This window comes from Poecilia reticulata, chromosome 10 (genome assembly GCF_904066995.2).
Source record: "Poecilia reticulata chromosome 10, P_reticulata-male-v2, whole genome shotgun sequence".
Taxonomy (NCBI): Eukaryota; Metazoa; Chordata; class Actinopteri; order Cyprinodontiformes; family Poeciliidae; genus Poecilia; species Poecilia reticulata.
This window is the reverse complement of record NC_088839.1, coordinates 5,596,139-5,613,897: the sequence shown is the minus strand read 5'-3', so window position 1 is coordinate 5,613,897 and position 17,759 is coordinate 5,596,139. Positions and strand designations below refer to the sequence as shown.

The following is a 17,759-nucleotide window of genomic DNA, read 5'->3' as shown; positions in this document are numbered from 1 at the left end:
TTCCAGACCAGGAATCAAACTAGACCATAATTTCCAGTCAGGGAAAGGTATTTTCAATTGCATCGTTGTTTTCTTTACGTGTATAAAGCACTCTTGGTATTGGTCTCCAAAGACATCTTGCTAGATTCTCCATCACAAAATGGTCCCTGATGGTCTAGTGGTCAGGATTCGGCGCTCTCACCGCCGCGGCCCGGGTTCGATTCCCGGTCAGGGAAAGGAATTTTCAATTGAATTGTTGTATTCTTCACGTGTATAAAGCACTCTTGGTATTGGTCTCCAAAGACATCTTGCTAGATTCTCCATCAAAAAATGGTCCCTGATGGTCTAGTGGTAAGGATTTGGAGCTTTCACCGCCGCGGCCCGGGTTCGATTCCCGGTCAGGAAAGGCATGTCCTCCTTCAATTGCATTGTTGTCTTCGTCACGTCATTAAAGCTTTCTTGGTATTATTCCGCAAAGGTATCTTGAAAGATGGTCTATTGGTCAGATCTTGGCGCTTTCACCGCCAAGGCCCGTGTCATGGAATTAGTTTTGTAAATTGCATCGTTGTATTCACCACGTCTTTAAAGCACTCTTGGTATTGATCTCCAAAGACCTCTTACTTGATTCTGGACCACAAAACGGTCCCTGATGGTCGAGTGGTCAGGATTTGGTGCTCTCATCGCCGCGGACGGGTTTGATTCCCGGTCAGGGAAAGGAATTTTCAATTGCATTGTGTTTCTTCACGTGTATAAAGCACTCTTGGTATTGATCTCCAAAGACATCTTGCTAGATTCTCCATCAAAAAACGCTCCCTGATGATCTAGTGCTCAGGATTCGGCGCTCTCACCGCCACGGCCGGGGTTCGATTCCCGGTCAGGGAATGGCATTTTCAATTGAATTGTTCTTTTTTCACATGTATGAAGCACTTTTGGTATTGATCTCCAAAGACATCTTGCTAGATTCTCCATCAAAAATGGTCCCTGATGGTCTAGTGGTCAGGATTCGGCGCTCTCACCGCCGCGGCCCGGGTTCGATTCCCGGTCAGGGAAGGAATTTTCAATTGCATTGTTGTTTTCTTCACGTGCATGAAGCACTCTTGGTATTGATCTCCAAAGACATCTTGCTAGATTCTCCATCAAAAATGGTCCCTGATGGTCTAGTGGTCAGGATCAGCGCTTTCACCGCCACGGCCCGGGTTCGATTCCCGGTCAGGGAATGCATTTTCAATTGAATTGTTGTTTTCTTTACGTATATAAAGCACTCTTGGTATTGGTCTCCAAAGACATCTTGCTAGATTCTCCATCAAAAATGCTCCCTGATGATCTAGTGCTCAGGATTCGGCGCTCTCACCGCCACGGCCGGGGTTCGATCCCGGTCAGGGAATGGCATTTTCAATTGAATTGTTCTTTTTTTCACGCGTATAAAGCACTCTTGGTATTGATCTCCAAAGACATCTTGCTAGATTCTCCATCAAAAATGGTCACTGATGGTCTAATGGTCAGCATTCGGCGCTCTCACTGCCGCGGCCCGGGTTCGATTCCCGGTCTGGAAAGTCTTTTTCAATTGCACTGTGTTTTCTTTACGTATATAAAGCACTCTTGGTATTGGTCTCCAAAGACATCTTGCTAGATTCTCCATCAAAAATGGTCCCTGATGATCTAGTGGTCAGTATTAGGCGCTCTCACCGCCGCGGCCCGGGTTCGATTCCCGGTCAGGGAAAGGCATTTTCAATTGAATTGTTGTATTCTTCACGTGTATAAAGCACTCTTGGTATTGATCTCCAAAGACATCTTGCTAGATTCTCCATCAAAAATGGTCCCTGATGGTCTAGTGGTAAGGATTGGCGCTTTCACCGCCGCGTCCCGAGTTCGATTCCCGGTCAGGGAAAGGCATGTCCTCCTTCAATTGCATTGTTGTCTTCATCACGTCATTAAAGCTTTCTTGGTATTAATACGCAAAGGTATCTTGAAAGATGGTCTATTGGTCAGGTTTTGGCGCTTTCAACGCCAAGGCCCGTGTCATGGAATTAGTTTTGTAAATTGCATCGTTGTATTCACCACGTCTTTAAAGCACTCTTGGTATTGATCTCCAAAGACCTCTTACTTGATTCTGGACCACAAAACGGTCCCTGATGGTCGAGTGGTCAGGATTTGGTGCTCTCATCGCCGCGGACCGGGTTTGATTCCCGGTCAGGGAAAGGAATTTTCAACTGCATTGTTGTTTTCTTCACGTGTATAAAGCACTCTTGGTATTGATCTCCAAAGACATCTTGCTAGATTCTCCATCAAAAATGCTCCCTGATGATCTAGTGCTCAGGATTCGGCGCTCTCACCGCCACGGCCGGGGTTCGATTCCCGGTCAGGGAAAGGAATTTTCAATTGCATTGTTGTTTTCTTCACGTGTATGAAGCACTCTTGGTATTGATCTCCAAAGACATCTTGCTAGATTCTCCATCAAAATGGTCCCTGATGGTCTAGTGGTCAGGATTCAGCGCTTTCACTGCCACGGCCCGGGTTCGATTCCCGGTCATGGAAAGGCATGTCCTCCTTCAATTGCATTGTTGTCTTCATCACATCATTAAAGCTTCTTGTTATTAATCAGCAAAGGTATCTTGAAAGATGGTCTATGGTCAGGTTTTGGCGCTTTCACCGCCAAGGCCCGTGTCATGGAATTAGTTTTGTAAATTGCATCGTTGTATTCACCACGTCTTTAAAGCACACTTGGTATTGATCTCCAAAGACCTTTTGTTAGATTCTCCATCTGAAAATGGATCCTGATGGTCTAGTGGTCAAGATTTGGCGCTTTCACTGCTGCGACTTGTGTTCGATTCCGGGTCACAGAATTAGCATTTTCAGTTGCATCGTTGTGTTCACACATCTTTAAAGAACGCTTGGTATTAATCTCCAAAGACATCTTGCTAGATTCTCCACTTGAAAATGGTTCCTGATGGTCTACTGGTCAGGATTTGGCAATTTTACTGCCGCTGCCTGTGTTCGATTCCCGGTCAGAGAATTAACATTTTCAGTTGCATCGTTGTATTCACCACATCTTTAAAGCACATGATGGTCTATTGGTCAGGTTTTGGCTCTTTCACCGCCAAGGCTCGTTTCATGGAATTAGTTTTGTAAATTGCATCGTTGTATTCACCACGTCTTTAAAGCACTCTTGGTATTGATCTCCAAAGACCTCTTACTTGAGTCTGGACCACAAAATGGTCCCTGATGGTCTAGTGGTCAGGATCGGCGCTCTCACCGCCGCGGCCCGGGTTCGATTCCCGTCAGGGAAAGGCATTTTCAATTGCATTGGTGTTTTCTTCACGTGTATAAAGCACTCTTGGTATTGATCTCCAAAGACATCTTGTTAGATTCTCCACCAGAAATGGTCCCTGATGGTCTAGTGGTCAGGATTCGGCGCTTTCACCGCCACGGCCAGGTTTCGATTCCCGGTCAGGGAAAGGCATGTCCTCCTTCAATGCATTGTTGTCTTCGTCACGTCATTAAAGTTTCTTGTTATTAACCAGCAAAGGTATCTTGAAAGATGGTCTATTGGTCAGGTTTTGGCGCTTTCACCGCCAAGGCCCGTGTCATGGAATTAGTTTTGTAAATTGCATCGTTGTATTCACCACGTCTTTAAAGCACTCTTGGTATTGATCTCCAAAGACCTTTTGTTAGATTCTCCATCTGAAAATGGATCCTGATGGTCTAATGGTCAAGATTTGGCGCTTTCACTGCTGCGACTTGTGTTCGATTCCGTGTCACAGAATTAGCATTTTCAGTTGCATCGTTGTGTTCACCACATCTTTAAAGAACTCTTGGTATTGATCTCCAAAGACATCTTGCTAGATTCTCCTCTTGAAAATGGTTCCTGATGTTCTAATGGTCAGGATTTGGCGATTTTACTGCCGCTGCCTGTGTTCGATTCCCGGTCAGAGAATTAACATTTTTAGTTGCATCGTTGTATTCACCACATCTTTAAAGCACATGATGGTCTATTGGTCAGGTTTTGGCTCTTTCACCGCCAAGGCCCGTTTCATGGAATTAGTTTTGTAAATTGCATCGTTGTATTCACCACGTCTTTAAAGCACACTTGGTATTGATCTCCAAAGACCTTTTGTTAGATTCTCCATCTGAAAATGGATCCTGATGGTCTAGTGGTCAAGATTTGGCGCTTTCACTGCTGCGACTTGTGTTCGATTCCGGGTCACAGAATTAGCATTTTCAGTTGCATCGTTGTGTTCACCACATCTTTAAAGAACGCTTGGTATTAATCTCCAAAGACATCTTGCTAGATTCTCCACTTGAAAATGGTTCCTGATGGTCTACTGGTCAGGATTTGGCAATTTTACTGCCGCTGCCTGTGTTCGATTCCCGGTCAGAGAATTAACATTTTCAGTTGCATCGTTGTATTCACCACATCTTTAAAGCACATGATGGTCTATTGGTCAGGTTTTGGCTCTTTCACCGCCAAGGCTCGTTTCATGGAATTAGTTTTGTAAATTGCATCGTTGTATTCACCACGTCTTTAAAGCACTCTTGGTATTGATCTCCAAAGACCTCTTACTTGAGTCTGGACCACAAAATGGTCCCTGATGGTCTAGTGGTCAGGATTCGGCGCTCTCACCGCCGCGGCCCGGGTTCGATTCCCGGTCAGGGAAAGGCATTTTCAATTGCATTGGTGTTTTCTTCACGTGTATAAAGCACTCTTGGTATTGATCTCCAAAGACATCTTGTTAGATTCTCCACCAGAAATGGTCCTGATGGTCTAGCGGTCAGGATTCGGCGCTTTCACCGCCATGGCCAGGTTTCGATTCCCGGTCAGGGAAAGGCATGTCCTCCTTCAATTGCATTGTTGTCTTCGTCACGTCATTAAAGTTTCTTGTTATTAACCAGCAAAGGTATCTTGAAAGATGGTCTATTGGTCAGGTTTTGGCGCTTTCACCGCCAAGGCCCGTGTCATGGAATTAGTTTTGTAAATTGCATCGTTGTATTCACCACGTCTTTAAAGCACTCTTGGTATTGATCTCCAAAGACCTTTTGTTAGATTCTCCATCTGAAAATGGATCCTGATGGTCTAATGGTCAGATTTGGCGCTTTCACTGCTGCGACTGTGTTCGATTCCGTGTCACAGAATTAGCATTTTCATTGCATCGTTGTGTTCACCACATCTTTAAAGAACTCTTGGTATTGATCTCCAAAGACATCTTGCTAGATTCTCCTCTTGAAAATGGTTCCTGATGTTCTAATGGTCAGGATTTGGCGATTTTACTGCCGCTGCCTGTGTTCGATTCCCGGTCAGAGAATTAACATTTTTAGTTGCATCGTTGTATTCACCACATCTTAAAGCACATGATGGTCTATTGGTCAGGTTTTGGCTCTTTCACCGCCAAGGCCCGTTTCATGGAATTAGTTTTGTAAATTGCATCGTTGTATTCACCACGTCTTTAAAGCACTCTTGGTATTGATCTCCAAAGACATCTTGCTAGATTCTCCATCAAAAATTGTCCCTGATGGTCTAGTGGTCAGGATTCGGCGCTCTCACCGCCGCGCCCGGGTTCGATTCCCGGTCAGGGAAAGGCATTTCGATTGCATTGTTGTTTTCTTCTCGTGTATAAAGCACTCTTGGTATTGATCTCCAAAGACATCTTGCTAGATTCTCCATCAAAAATGGTCCCTGATGGTCTAGTGGTAAGGATTTGGCGCTTTCACCGCCGCGTCCCGAGTTCGATTCCCGGTCAGGGAAAGGCATGTCCTCCTTCAATTGCATTGTTGTCTTCATCACGTCATTAAAGCTTTCTTGGTATTAATACGCAAAGGTATCTTGAAAGATGGTCTATTGGTCAGGTTTTGGCGCTTTCAACGCCAAGGCCCGTGTCATGGAATTAGTTTTGTAAATTGCATCGTTGTATTCACCACGTCTTTAAAGCACTCTTGGTATTGATCTCCAAAGACCTCTTACTTGATTCTGGACCACAAAACGGTCCCTGATGGTCGAGTGGTCAGGATTTGGTGCTCTCATCGCCGCGGACCGGGTTTGATTCCCGGTCAGGGAAAGGAATTTTCAATTGCATTGTTGTTTTCTTCACGTGTATAAAGCACTCTTGGTATTGATCTCCAAAGACATCTTGCTAGATTCTCCATCAAAAAATGCTCCCTGATGATCTAGTGCTCAGGATTCGGCGCTCTCACCGCCACGGCCGGGTTCGATTCCCGGTCAGGGAAAGGAATTTTCAATTGCATTGTGTTTTCTTCACGTGTATGAAGCACTCTTGGTATTGATCTCCAAAGACATCTTGCTAGATTCTCCATCAAAATGGTCCCTGATGGTCTAGTGGTCAGGATTCAGCGCTTTCACTGCCACGGCCGGGTTCGATTCCCGGTCATGGAAAGCATGTCCTCCTTCAATTGCATTGTTGTCTTCATCACATCATTAAAGCTTTCTGTTATTAATCAGCAAAGGTATCTTGAAAGATGGTCTATTGGTCAGGTTTTGGCGCTTTCACCGCCAAGGCCCGTGTCATGGAATTAGTTTTGTAAATTGCATCGTTGTATTCACCACGTCTTTAAAGCACTCTTGGTATTGATCTCCAAAGACCTTTTGTTAGATTCTCCATCTGAAAATGGATCCTGATGGTCTAATGGTCAGATTTGGCGCTTTCACTGCTGCGACTTGTGTTCGATTCCGTGTCACAGAATTAGCATTTTCAGTTGCATCGTTGTGTTCACCACATCTTTAAAGAACTCTTGGTATTGATCTCCAAAGACATCTTGCTAGATTCTCCTCTTGAAAATGGTTCCTGATTTCTAATGGTCAGGATTGGCGATTTTACTGCCGCTGCCTGTGTTCGATTCCCGGTCAGAGAATTAACATTTTAGTTGCATCGTTGTATTCACCACATCTTTAAAGCACATGATGTCTATTGGTCAGGTTTTGGCTCTTTCACCGCCAAGGCCCGTTTCATGGAATTAGTTTGTAAATTGCATCGTTGTATTCACCACGTCTTTAAAGCACACTTGGTATTGATCTCCAAAGACCTTTTGTAGATTCTCCATCTGAAAATGGATCCTGATGGTCTAGTGGTCAAGATTTGGCGCTTTCACTGCTGCGACTTGTGTTCGATTCCGGGTCACAGAATTAGCATTTTCAGTTGCATCGTTGTGTTCACCACATCTTTAAAGAACGCTTGGTATTAATCTCCAAAGACATCTTGCTAGATTCTCCACTTGAAAATGGTTCCTGATGGTCTACTGGTCAGGATTTGGCAATTTTACTGCCGCTGCCTGTGTTCGATTCCCGGTCAGAGAATTAACATTTCAGTTGCATCGTTGTATTCACCACATCTTTAAAGCACATGATGGTCTATTGGTCAGGTTTTGGCTCTTTCACCGCCAAGGCTCGTTTCATGGAATAGTTTGTAAATTGCATCGTTGTATTCACCACGTCTTTAAAGCACTCTTGGTATTGATCTCCAAAGACCTCTTACTTGAGTCTGGACCACAAAATGGTCCCTGATGGTCTAGTGGTCAGGATTCGGCGCTCTCACCGCCGCGGCCGGGTTCGATTCCCGGTCAGGGAAAGCATTTTCAATTGCATTGGTGTTTTCTTCACGTGTATAAAGCACTCTTGGTATTGATCTCCAAAGACATCTTGTTAGATTCTCCACCAGAAATGGTCCCTGATGGTCTAGCGGTCAGGATTCGGCGCTTTCACCGCCATGGCCAGGTTTCGATTCCCGGTCAGGGAAAGGCATTCCTCCTTCAATTGCATTGTTGTCTTCGTCACGTCATTAAAGTTTCTTGTTATTAACCAGCAAAGGTATCTTGAAGATGGTCTATTGGTCAGTTTTGGCGCTTTCACCGCCAAGGCCCGTGTCATGGAATTAGTTTTGTAAATTGCATCGTTGTATTCACCACGTCTTTAAAGCACTCTTGGTATTGATCTCCAAAGACCTTTTGTTAGATTCTCCATCTGAAAATGGATCCTGATGGTCTAATGGTCAAGATTTGGCGCTTTCACTGCTGCGACTTGTGTTCGATTCCGGTCACAGAATTAGCATTTTCAGTTGCATCGTTGTGTTCACCACATCTTTAAAGAACTCTGGTATTGATCTCCAAAGACATCTTGCTAGATTCTCCTCTTGAAAATGGTTCCTGATGTTCTAATGGTCAGGATTGGCGATTTACTGCCGCTGCCTGTGTTCGATTCCCGGTCAGAGAATTAACATTTTTAGTTGCATCGTTGTATTCACCACATCTTTAAAGCACATGATGGTCTATTGTCAGGTTTTGGCTCTTTCACCGCCAAGGCCCGTTTCATGGAATTAGTTTTGTAAATTGCATCGTTGTATTCACCACGTCTTTAAAGCACTCTTGGTATTGATCTCCAAAGACATCTTGCTAGATTCTCCATCAAAAATTGTCCCTGATGGACTAGTGGTCAGGATTCGGCGCTCTCACCGCCGCGCCCGGGTTCGATTCCCGGTCAGGGAAAGGCATTTTCGATTGCATTGTTGTTTCTTCTCGTGTATAAGCACTCTTGGTATTGATCTCCAAAGACATCTTGCTAGATTCTCCATCAAAAATGGTCCCTCATGGTCTAGTGGTAAGGATTCGGCGCTCTCACCGCCACGGCCCGGGGTTCGATTCCCGGTCATTGAATGGCATTTTCATTGCACTGTTGTTTTCTTTACGTATATAAAGCACTCTTGGTATTGGTCTCCAAAGACATCTTGCTAGATTCTCCATCAAAAAAATGGTCCCTGATGGTCTAGTGGTCAGGATTTGGCGCTCTCACCGCCGCGGCCCGGGTTCAATTCCCGGTCAGGGAAAGGCATTTTCAATTGAATTGTTGTATTCTTCACGTGTATAACGCACTCTTGGTATTGATCTCCAAAGACATCTTGCTAGATTCTCCATCATAAAATGGTCCCTGATGGTCTAGTGGTAAGGATTTGGCGCTTTCACCGCCGCGGCCTGGGTTCGATTCCCGGTCAGGGAAAGGCATGTCCTCCTTCAATTGCATTGTTGTCTTCGTCATGTCATTAAAGCTTTCTTGGTATTAATCCGCAAAGGTATCTTGAAAGATGGTCAATTGGTCAGGTTTTGGCGCTTTCACCGCCAAGGCCCGTGTCATGGAATTAGTTTTGTAAATTGCATCGTTGTATTCACCACGTCTTTAAAGCACACTTGGTATTGATCTCCAAAGACCTTTTGTTAGATTCTCCATCTGAAAATGGATTCTGATGGTCTAGTGGTCAAGATTTGGCGCTTTCACTGCTGCGACTTGTGTTCGATTCCGGGTCACAGAATTAGCATTTTCAGTGGCATCGTTGTATTCACCACATCTTTAAAGCACGCTTGGTATTGATCTCCAAAGACCTCTTACTTGATTATGGACCACTAAACGGTCCCTGATGGTCTAGTGGTCAGGATTTGGCGCTCTCACCGCCGCGGCCCGGGTTCGATTCCCGGTCAGGGAAAGGAATTTTCAATTGCATTGTGGTTTTCTTCATTTGTATGAAGCACTCTTGGTATTGTTCTCCAAAGACATCTTGCTAGATTGTCCATCAAAAAATGGTCCCTGATGGTTTAGTGGTCAGTATTGGCGCTCTCACCGCCGCGGCCCGGGTTCGATTCCCGGTCAGGGAAAGGAATTTTCAATTGCATTGTGGTTTTCTTCATTTGTATGAAGCACTCTTGGTATTGTTCTCCAAAGACATCTTGCTAGATTCTCCATCAAAAAATGGTCCCTGATGGTCTAGTGGTCAGGATTCGGCGCTCTCACCGCTGCGGCCCGGGTTCGATTCCCGGTCAGGGAAAGGCATTTTCAATTGCATTGTGTTTTCTTCAGTGTATAAGCACTCTTGGTATTGATCTCCAAAGACATCTTGCTAGATTTCCATCAAAAATGCTCCCTGATGATCTAGTGCTCAGGATTCGGCGCTCTCACCACCGGCCGGGGTTCGATTCCCGGTCAGGGAATGGCATTTTCAATTGATTTGTTCTTTTTTTCACGTGTATGAAGCACTTTTGGTATTGATCTCCAAAGACATCTTGCTAGATTCTCCACTTGAAAATGGTTCCTGATGGTCAACTGGTCAGGATTTGGCATTTTACTGCCGCTGCCGTGTTCGATTCCCGGTCAGAGAATTAACATTTTCAGTTGCATCGTTGTATTCACCACATCTTTAAAGCACATGATGGTCTATTGGTCAGGTTTTGGCTCTTTCACCGCCAAGGCCGTTCATGGAATTAGTTTTGTAAATTGCATCGTTGTATTCACCACGTCTTTAAAGCACTCTTGGTATTGATCTCCAAAGACCTTTGCTAGATTCTCCATTTGAAAATGGATCCTGATGGTCTAGTGGTCAGGATTTGGCGCTTTCACTACTGCGACTTGTGTTTGATTCTGGGTCAGGGAATTAGCATTTTCAGTGGCATCGTTGTATTCACCACATCTTTAAAGCACGCTTGTATTGATCTCCAAAGACCTCTTACTTGATTATGGACCACTAAACGGTCCCTGATGGTCTAGTGGTCAGGATTTGGCGCTCTCACCGCCGCGGCCCGGGTTCGATTCCCGGACAGGGAAAGGAATTTTCAATTGCATTGTGGTTTTCTTCATTTGTATGAAGCACTCTTGGTATTGTTCTCCAAAGACATCTTGCTAGATTCTCCATCAAAAAATGCTCCCTGATGATCTAGTGCTCAGGATTCGGCGCTCTCACCGCCACGGCCGGGATTCGATTCCCGGTCAGGGATGGCATTTTCAATTGAATTGTTCTTTTTTCACGTGTATGAAGCACTGTTGTATTGATCTCCATAGACATCTTGCTAGATTCTCCATCAAATAATGGTCTCTGATGGTCTAGTGGTCAGGATTCGGCGCTCTCACCGCCGCGGCCCGGGTTCGATTCCGGTCAGGGAAGGCATTTCAATTGAATTGTTGTTTTCCTCACGTGTATAAAGCACTCTTGGTATTGATCTCCAAAGACATCTTGCTAGATTCTCCATCAAAAAATGGTCCCTGATGGTCTAGTGGTAAGGATTTGGCGCTTTCACCGCCGCGTCCCGAGTTCGATTCCCGGTCAGGAAAGGCATGTCCTCCTTCAATTGCATTGTTGTCTTCGTCACGTCATTAAAGCTTTCTTGGTATTAATCCGCAAAGGTATCTTGAAAGATGGTCTATTGGTTAGTTTTGGCGCTTTCAACGCCAAGGCCCGTGTCATGGAATTAGTTTTGTAAATTGCATCGTTGTATTCACCACGTCTTTAAAGCACTCTTGGTATTGATCTCCAAAGACCTCTTACTTGATTCTGGACCACAAAACGGTCCCTGATGGTCGAGTGGTCAGGATTTGGTGCTCTCATCGCCGCGGACCGGGTTTGATTCCCGGTCAGGGAATGGCATTTTCAATTGAATTGTTCTTTTTTCACATGTATGAAGCACTTTTGGTATTGATCTCCAAAGACATCTTGCTAGATTCTCCATCAAAAATGGTCCCTGATGGTCTAGTGGTCAGGATTCGGCGCTCTCACCGCCGCGGCCCAGGTTCGATTCCCGGTCAGGGAAAGGAATTTTCAATTGCATTGTTGTTTTCTTCACGTGTAAGAAGCACTCTTGGTATTGATCTCCAAAGACATCTTGCTAGATTCTCCATCAAAATGGTCCCTGATGGTCTAGTGGTCAGGATTCAGCGCTTTCACCGCCACGGCCCGTGTTCGATTCCCGGTCATGGAAAGGCATGTCCTCCTTCAATTGCATTGTTGTCTTCATCACGTCATTAAAGCTTTCTTGTTATTAATCAGCAAAGGTATCTTGAAAGATGGTCTATTGGTCAGGTTTTGGCGCTTTCACCGCCAAGGCCCGTGTCATGGAATTAGTTTTGTAAATTGCATCGTTGTATTCACCACGTCTTTAAAGCACACTTGGTATTGATCTCCAAAGACCTTTTGTTAGATTCTCCATCTGAAAATGGATCCTGATGGTCTAGTGGTCAAGATTTGGCGCTTTCACTGCTGCGACTTGTGTTCGATTCCGGGTCACAGAATTAGCATTTTCAGTTGCATCGTTGTGTTCACCACATCTTTAAAGAACGCTTGGTATTAATCTCCAAAGACATCTTGCTAGATTCTCCACTTGAAAATGGTTCCTGATGGTCTACTGGTCAGGATTTGGCAATTTTACTGCCGCTGCCTGTGTTCGATTCCCGGTCAGAGAATTAACATTTTCAGTTGCATCGTTGTATTCACCACATCTTTAAAGCACATGATGGTCTATTGGTCAGGTTTTGGCTCTTTCACCGCCAAGGCTCGTTTCATGGAATTAGTTTTGTAAATTGCATCGTTGTATTCACCACGTCTTTAAAGCACTCTTGGTATTGATCTCCAAAGACCTCTTACTTGTATCTGGACCACAAAATGGTCCCTGATGGTCTAGTGGTCAGGATTCGGCGCTCTCACCGCCGCGGCCCGGGTTCGATTCCCGGTCAGGGAAAGGCATTTTCAATTGCATTGGTGTTTTCTTCACGTGTATAAAGCACTCTTGGTATTGATCTCCAAAGACATCTTGCTAGATTCTCCACCAGAAATGGTCCCTGATGGTCTAGTGGTCAGGATTCAGCGCTTTCACCGCCACGGCCAGGTTTCGATTCCCAGTCAGGGAAAGGCATGTCCTCCTTCAATTGCATTGTTGTCTTCGTCACGTCATTAAAGTTTCTTGTTATTAACCAGCAAAGGTATCTTGAAAGATGGTCTATTGGTCAGGTTTTGGCGCTTTCACCGCCAAGGCCCGTGTCATGGAATTAGTTTTGTAAATTGCATCGTTGTATTCACCACGTCTTTAAAGCACTCTTGGTATTGATCTCCAAAGACCTTTTGTTAGATTCTCCATCTGAAAATGGATCCTGATGGTCTAATGGTCAAGATTTGGCGCTTTCACTGCTGCGACTTGTGTTCGATTCCGTGTCACAGAATTAGCATTTTCAGTTGCATCGTTGTGTTCACCACATCTTTAAAGAACTCTTGGTATTGATCTCCAAAGACATCTTGCTAGATTCTCCTCTTGAAAATGGTTGCTGATGTTCTAATGGTCAGGATTTGGCGATTTTACTGCCGCTGCCTGTGTTCGATTCCCGGTCAGAGAATTAACATTTTCAGTTCATCGTTGTATTCACCACATCTTTAAAGCACATGATGGTCTATTGGTCAGGTTTTGGCTCTTTCACCGCCAAGGCCCGTTTCATGGAATTAGTTTTTAAATTGCATCGTTGTATTCACCACGTCTTTAAAGCACTCTTGGTATTGATCTCCAAAGACCTTTTGCTAGACTCTCCATTTGAAATGGATCCTGATGGTCTAGTGGTCAGGATTTGGCGCTTTCACTACTGCGACTTGTGTTTGATTCTGGGTCAGGGAATTAGCATTTTCAGTGGCATCGTTGTATTCACCAATCTTTAAAGCACGCTTGGTATTGATCTCCAAGACCTCTTACTTGATCTGTACCACTAAACGGTCCCTGATGGTCTAGTGGTCAGGATTTGGCGCTCTCACCGCTGCGGCCCGGGTTCGATTCCCGGTCAGGGAAAGGCATTTTCAATGCATTGGTGTTTTCTTCACGTGTATAAAGCACTCTTGGTATGATCTCCAAAGACATCTTGCTAGATTCTCCATCAAAAATGCTCCCTGATGATCTAGTGCTCAGGATTGGCCTCTCACCGCCACGGCCGGGGTTCGATTCCCGGTCAGGGAATGGCATTTTCAATTGAATTGTTGTTTCTTTACGTATATAAAGCACTCTTGGTACTGGTCTCCAAAGACATCTTGCTAGATTCTCCATCAAAAATGGTCCCTGATGGTCTAGTGTCAGGATTCGGCGCTCTCACCGCCACGGCCCGGGTTCGATTCCCGTCAGGGAAAGGCATTTTCAATTGTATTGTTGTATTCTTCACGTGTATAAAGCACTCTTGGTATTGATCTCCAAAGACATCTTGCTAGATTCTCCATCAAAAAATGGTCCCTGATGGTCTAGTGGTAAGGATTTGGCGCTTTCACCGCCACGGCCGGGTTCGATTCCCGGTCAGGGAAAGCATGTCCTCCTTCAATTGCATTGTTGTCTTCGTCACGTCATTAAAGCTTTCTGGTATTAATCCGCAAAGGTATCTTGAAAGATGGTCTATTGGTCAGGTTTTGGCGCTTTCACCGCCAAGGCCCGTGTCATGGAATTAGTTTTGTAAATTGCATCTTTGTATTCACCACGTCTTTAAAGCACTCTTGGTATTGATCTCCAAGACCTCTTACTTGATTCTGGACCACAAAATGGTCCCTGATGGTCTAGTGGTAAGGATTTGGCGCTTTCACCGCCGCGGCCCGGTTTGATTCCCGGTCAGGGAAAGGAATTTTCAATTGCATTGTTGTTTTCTTCACGTGTATAAAGCACTCTTGGTATTGATCTCCAAAGACATCTTGCTAGATTCTCCATCAAAAAATGCTCCCTGATGGTCTACTGCTCAGGATTCGGCGCTCTCACCACCATGGCCGGGGTTCGATTCCCGGTCAGGGAATGGCATTTTCAATTGAATTGTTCTTTTTTCACGTGTATGGAGCACTCTTGGTATTGATCTCCAAAGACATCTTGCTAGATTCTCCATCAAAAAATTGTCCCTGATGGTCTAGTGGTCAGGATTCGGCGCTCTCACCGCCGCGGCCCGGGTTCGATTCCCGGTCAGGGAAAGGCAATTTCGATTGCATTGTTGTTTTCTTCTCGTGTATAAAGCACTCTTGGTATTGATCTCCAAAGACATCTTGCTAGATTCTCCATCAAAAATGGTCCCTGATGGTCTAGTGGTCAGGATCAGCGCTTTCACCGCCACGGCCCTGGTTCGATTCCCGTCATGGAAAGGCATGTCCTCCTTCAATTGCATTGTTGTCTTCATCACGTCATTAAAGCTTTCTTGTTATTAATCAGCAAAGGTATCTTGAAAGATGGTCTATTGGTCAGGTTTTGGCGCTTTCACCGCCAAGGCCCGTGTCATGGAATTAGTTTTGTAAATTGCATCGTTGTATTCACCACGTCTTTAAAGCACACTTGGTATTGATCTCCAAAGACCTTTTGTTAGATTCTCCATCTGAAAATGGATCCTGATGGTCTAGTGGTCAAGATTTGGCGCTTTCACTGCTGCGACTTGTGTTCGATTCCGGGTCACAGAATTAGCATTTTCAGTTGCATCGTTGTGTTCACCACATCTTTAAAGAACGCTTGGTATTAATCTCCAAAGACATCTTGCTAGATTCTCCACTTGAAAATGGTTCCTGATGGTCTACTGGTCAGGATTTGGCAATTTTACTGCCGCTGCCTGTGTTCGATTCCCGGTCAGAGAATTAACATTTTCAGTTGCATCGTTGTATTCACCACATCTTTAAAGCACATGATGGTCTATTGGTCAGGTTTGGCTCTTTCACCGCCAAGGCTCGTTTCATGGAATTAGTTTGTAAATTGCATCGTTGTATTCACCACGTCTTTAAAGCACTCTTGGTATTGATCTCCAAAGACCTCTTACTTGATTCTGGACCACAAAATGGTCCCTGATGGTCTAGTGGTCAGGATTCGGCGCTCTCACCGCCGCGGCCGGTTCGATTCCCATCAGGAAAGGCATTTTCAATTGCATTGGTGTTTCTCACGTGTATAAGCACTCTTGTATTGATCTCCAAAGACATCTTGCTAGATTCTCCATCAAAATGTCCCTGATGTTCAGGATTCGGCGCTTTCACCGCCACGGCCCGGGTTCGATTCCCAGTCAGGGAAAGGCATGTCCTCCTTCAATTGCATTGTTGTCTTCGTCACGTCATTAAAGCTTTCTTGTTATTAATCAGCAAAGGTATCTTGAAAGATGGTCTATTGGTCAGGTTTGGCGCTTTCACCGCCAAGCCCGTGTCATGGAATTAGTTTTGTAAATTGCATCGTTGTATTCACCACGTCTTTAAAGCACTCTTGGTATTGATCTCCAAAGACCTTTTGCTAGATTCTCCATTTGAAAATGGATCCTCATGGTCTAGTGTTCAGGATTTGGCGCTTTCACTACTGCGACTTGTGTTTGATTCTGGGTCAGGGAATTAGCATTTTCAGTGGCATCGTTGTATTCACCACATCTTTAAAGCACGCTTGGTATTGATCTCCAAAGACCTCTTACTTGATTCTGGACCACAAAACGGTCCCTGATGGTCTAGTGGTCAGGATTTGGCGCTCTCATCGCCGCGGCCCGGGTTCGATTCCCGGTCAGGGAAAGGAATTTTCAATTGCATTGTGGTTTCTTCATGTATATGAAGCACTCTTGGTATTGATCTCCAAAGACATCTTGCTAGATTCTCCATCAAAAAATGGTCCCTGATGGTCTAGTGTTCAGGATTCGGCGCTCTGACCGCTGCGGCCCGGTTCCATTCCCGGTCAGGGAAAGGCATTTCAATTGCATTGGTGTTTTCTTCACGTGTATAAAGCGCTCTTGGTATTGATCTCCAAAGACATCTTGCTAGATTCTCCATCAAAAAATGCTCCCTGATGTCTAGTGGTAAGGATCCGGCGCTCTCACCGCCACGGCCGGGGTTCGATTCCCGGTCAGTGAATGGCATTTTCAATTGAATTGTTCTTTTTTCACGTGTATGAAGCACTGTTGGTATTGATCTCCATAGACATCTTGCTAGATTCTCCATCAAATAATGGTCCCTGATGGTCTAGTTGTCAGGATTCGGCGCTCTCACCGCCGCGGCCCGGGTTCGATTCCTGGTCAGGGAAAGGCATTTTCAATTGCATTGTTGTTTTCCTCACGTGTATAAAGCACTCTTGGTATTGATCTCCAAAGACATCTTGCTAGATTCTCCATCAAAAAATGGTCCCTGATGGTCTAGTGGTAAGGATTCGGCGTCTCACCGCCGCGGCCCGTGTTCGATTCCCGTCAGGGAAAGGCATTTTCAATTGCACTGTTGTTTTCTTACGTGTATAAAGCACTCTTGGTATTGATCTCCAAAGACATCTGCTAGATTCTCCATCAAAAAATGGTCCCTGATGGTCTAGTGGTAAGGATTAGCGCTCTCACCGCCGCGGCCCTGTTCGATTCCCGTCAGGGAAAGGCATTTCAATTGCACTGTTGTTTCTTACGTTATAAAGCACTCTTGGTATTGATCTCCAAAGACATCTTGCTAGATTCTCCATCAAAAAATGGTCCCTGATGGTCTAATGGTCAGATTCGCGCTCTCGCTGCCCGGATTCGATTCCCGGTCAGGGAAAGTCATTTCAATTGCACTGTTGTTTTCTTTACGTATATAAAGCACTCTTGTATTGGTCTCCAAAGACATCTGCTAGATTCTCCATCAAAAAATGGTCCCTGATGGTCTAGTGGTCAGGATTTGGCGTCTCACCGCTGCGGCCCGGGTTCGATTCCCGGTCAGGGAAAGGCATTTTCAATTGAATTGTTGTATTCTCACGTGTATAAAGCACTCTTCGTATTGACTCAAAGACATCTTGCTAGATTCTCCATCATAAAATGTCCCTGATGGTCTAGTGGTAAGGATTTGGCGCTTCACCGCCGCGGCCGGTTCATTCCCGTCAGGGAAAGGCATTCCTCCTTCAATTGCATTGTTGTCTTCGTCACGTCATTAAAGCTTTCTTGGTATTAATCCGCAAAGGTTGAAAGATGCGTCTATTGGTCAGTTTGGCGCTTTCACCGCCAAGGCCCGTGTCATGGAATTAGTTTTGTAAATTGCATCGTTGTATTCACGTCTTAAAGCACTCTT

The 17,759-nt window shown here is 45.0% G+C and overlaps 20 non-coding genes across 20 annotated transcripts; all 20 read left to right on the top strand.

The window, feature by feature from the left end:
- Nucleotides 1–143: 143 nt before the first annotated feature.
- On the top strand, nt 144–215 carry trnae-cuc (transfer RNA glutamic acid (anticodon CUC)). Its single transcript has one exon. It is a non-coding gene; the product is annotated as a tRNA-Glu (tRNA).
- A 98-nt stretch (nt 216–313) lies between these two features.
- Nucleotides 314–385, top strand: trnae-uuc (transfer RNA glutamic acid (anticodon UUC)). Its single transcript has one exon. It is a non-coding gene; the product is annotated as a tRNA-Glu (tRNA).
- Nucleotides 386–957: 572 nt separating this feature from the next.
- On the top strand, nt 958–1,029 carry trnae-cuc (transfer RNA glutamic acid (anticodon CUC)). Its single transcript has one exon. It is a non-coding gene; the product is annotated as a tRNA-Glu (tRNA).
- A 96-nt stretch (nt 1,030–1,125) lies between these two features.
- trnae-uuc (transfer RNA glutamic acid (anticodon UUC)) lies at nt 1,126–1,196 on the top strand. The gene has a single exon. It is a non-coding gene; the product is annotated as a tRNA-Glu (tRNA).
- A 2,166-nt stretch (nt 1,197–3,362) lies between these two features.
- Nucleotides 3,363–3,434, top strand: trnae-uuc (transfer RNA glutamic acid (anticodon UUC)). Its single transcript has one exon. It is a non-coding gene; the product is annotated as a tRNA-Glu (tRNA).
- Nucleotides 3,435–4,562: 1,128 nt separating this feature from the next.
- On the top strand, nt 4,563–4,634 carry trnae-cuc (transfer RNA glutamic acid (anticodon CUC)). Its single transcript has one exon. It is a non-coding gene; the product is annotated as a tRNA-Glu (tRNA).
- Nucleotides 4,635–5,480: 846 nt separating this feature from the next.
- Nucleotides 5,481–5,551, top strand: trnae-cuc (transfer RNA glutamic acid (anticodon CUC)). The gene has a single exon. It is a non-coding gene; the product is annotated as a tRNA-Glu (tRNA).
- Nucleotides 5,552–5,647: 96 nt separating this feature from the next.
- Nucleotides 5,648–5,719, top strand: trnae-uuc (transfer RNA glutamic acid (anticodon UUC)). The gene has a single exon. It is a non-coding gene; the product is annotated as a tRNA-Glu (tRNA).
- Nucleotides 5,720–7,482: 1,763 nt separating this feature from the next.
- On the top strand, nt 7,483–7,553 carry trnae-cuc (transfer RNA glutamic acid (anticodon CUC)). The gene has a single exon. It is a non-coding gene; the product is annotated as a tRNA-Glu (tRNA).
- A 1,179-nt stretch (nt 7,554–8,732) lies between these two features.
- On the top strand, nt 8,733–8,804 carry trnae-cuc (transfer RNA glutamic acid (anticodon CUC)). Its single transcript has one exon. It is a non-coding gene; the product is annotated as a tRNA-Glu (tRNA).
- Nucleotides 8,805–8,902: 98 nt separating this feature from the next.
- trnae-uuc (transfer RNA glutamic acid (anticodon UUC)) lies at nt 8,903–8,974 on the top strand. Its single transcript has one exon. It is a non-coding gene; the product is annotated as a tRNA-Glu (tRNA).
- Nucleotides 8,975–9,383: 409 nt separating this feature from the next.
- Nucleotides 9,384–9,455, top strand: trnae-cuc (transfer RNA glutamic acid (anticodon CUC)). Its single transcript has one exon. It is a non-coding gene; the product is annotated as a tRNA-Glu (tRNA).
- Nucleotides 9,456–9,722: 267 nt separating this feature from the next.
- Nucleotides 9,723–9,794, top strand: trnae-cuc (transfer RNA glutamic acid (anticodon CUC)). The gene has a single exon. It is a non-coding gene; the product is annotated as a tRNA-Glu (tRNA).
- A 1,205-nt stretch (nt 9,795–10,999) lies between these two features.
- On the top strand, nt 11,000–11,071 carry trnae-uuc (transfer RNA glutamic acid (anticodon UUC)). Its single transcript has one exon. It is a non-coding gene; the product is annotated as a tRNA-Glu (tRNA).
- A 404-nt stretch (nt 11,072–11,475) lies between these two features.
- Nucleotides 11,476–11,547, top strand: trnae-cuc (transfer RNA glutamic acid (anticodon CUC)). Its single transcript has one exon. It is a non-coding gene; the product is annotated as a tRNA-Glu (tRNA).
- An 852-nt stretch (nt 11,548–12,399) lies between these two features.
- Nucleotides 12,400–12,471, top strand: trnae-cuc (transfer RNA glutamic acid (anticodon CUC)). Its single transcript has one exon. It is a non-coding gene; the product is annotated as a tRNA-Glu (tRNA).
- Nucleotides 12,472–13,488: 1,017 nt separating this feature from the next.
- On the top strand, nt 13,489–13,560 carry trnae-cuc (transfer RNA glutamic acid (anticodon CUC)). Its single transcript has one exon. It is a non-coding gene; the product is annotated as a tRNA-Glu (tRNA).
- Nucleotides 13,561–13,989: 429 nt separating this feature from the next.
- trnae-uuc (transfer RNA glutamic acid (anticodon UUC)) lies at nt 13,990–14,060 on the top strand. Its single transcript has one exon. It is a non-coding gene; the product is annotated as a tRNA-Glu (tRNA).
- A 573-nt stretch (nt 14,061–14,633) lies between these two features.
- trnae-cuc (transfer RNA glutamic acid (anticodon CUC)) lies at nt 14,634–14,705 on the top strand. The gene has a single exon. It is a non-coding gene; the product is annotated as a tRNA-Glu (tRNA).
- A 1,479-nt stretch (nt 14,706–16,184) lies between these two features.
- On the top strand, nt 16,185–16,256 carry trnae-cuc (transfer RNA glutamic acid (anticodon CUC)). The gene has a single exon. It is a non-coding gene; the product is annotated as a tRNA-Glu (tRNA).
- The last annotated feature ends 1,503 nt before the right edge of the window (nt 16,257–17,759 follow it).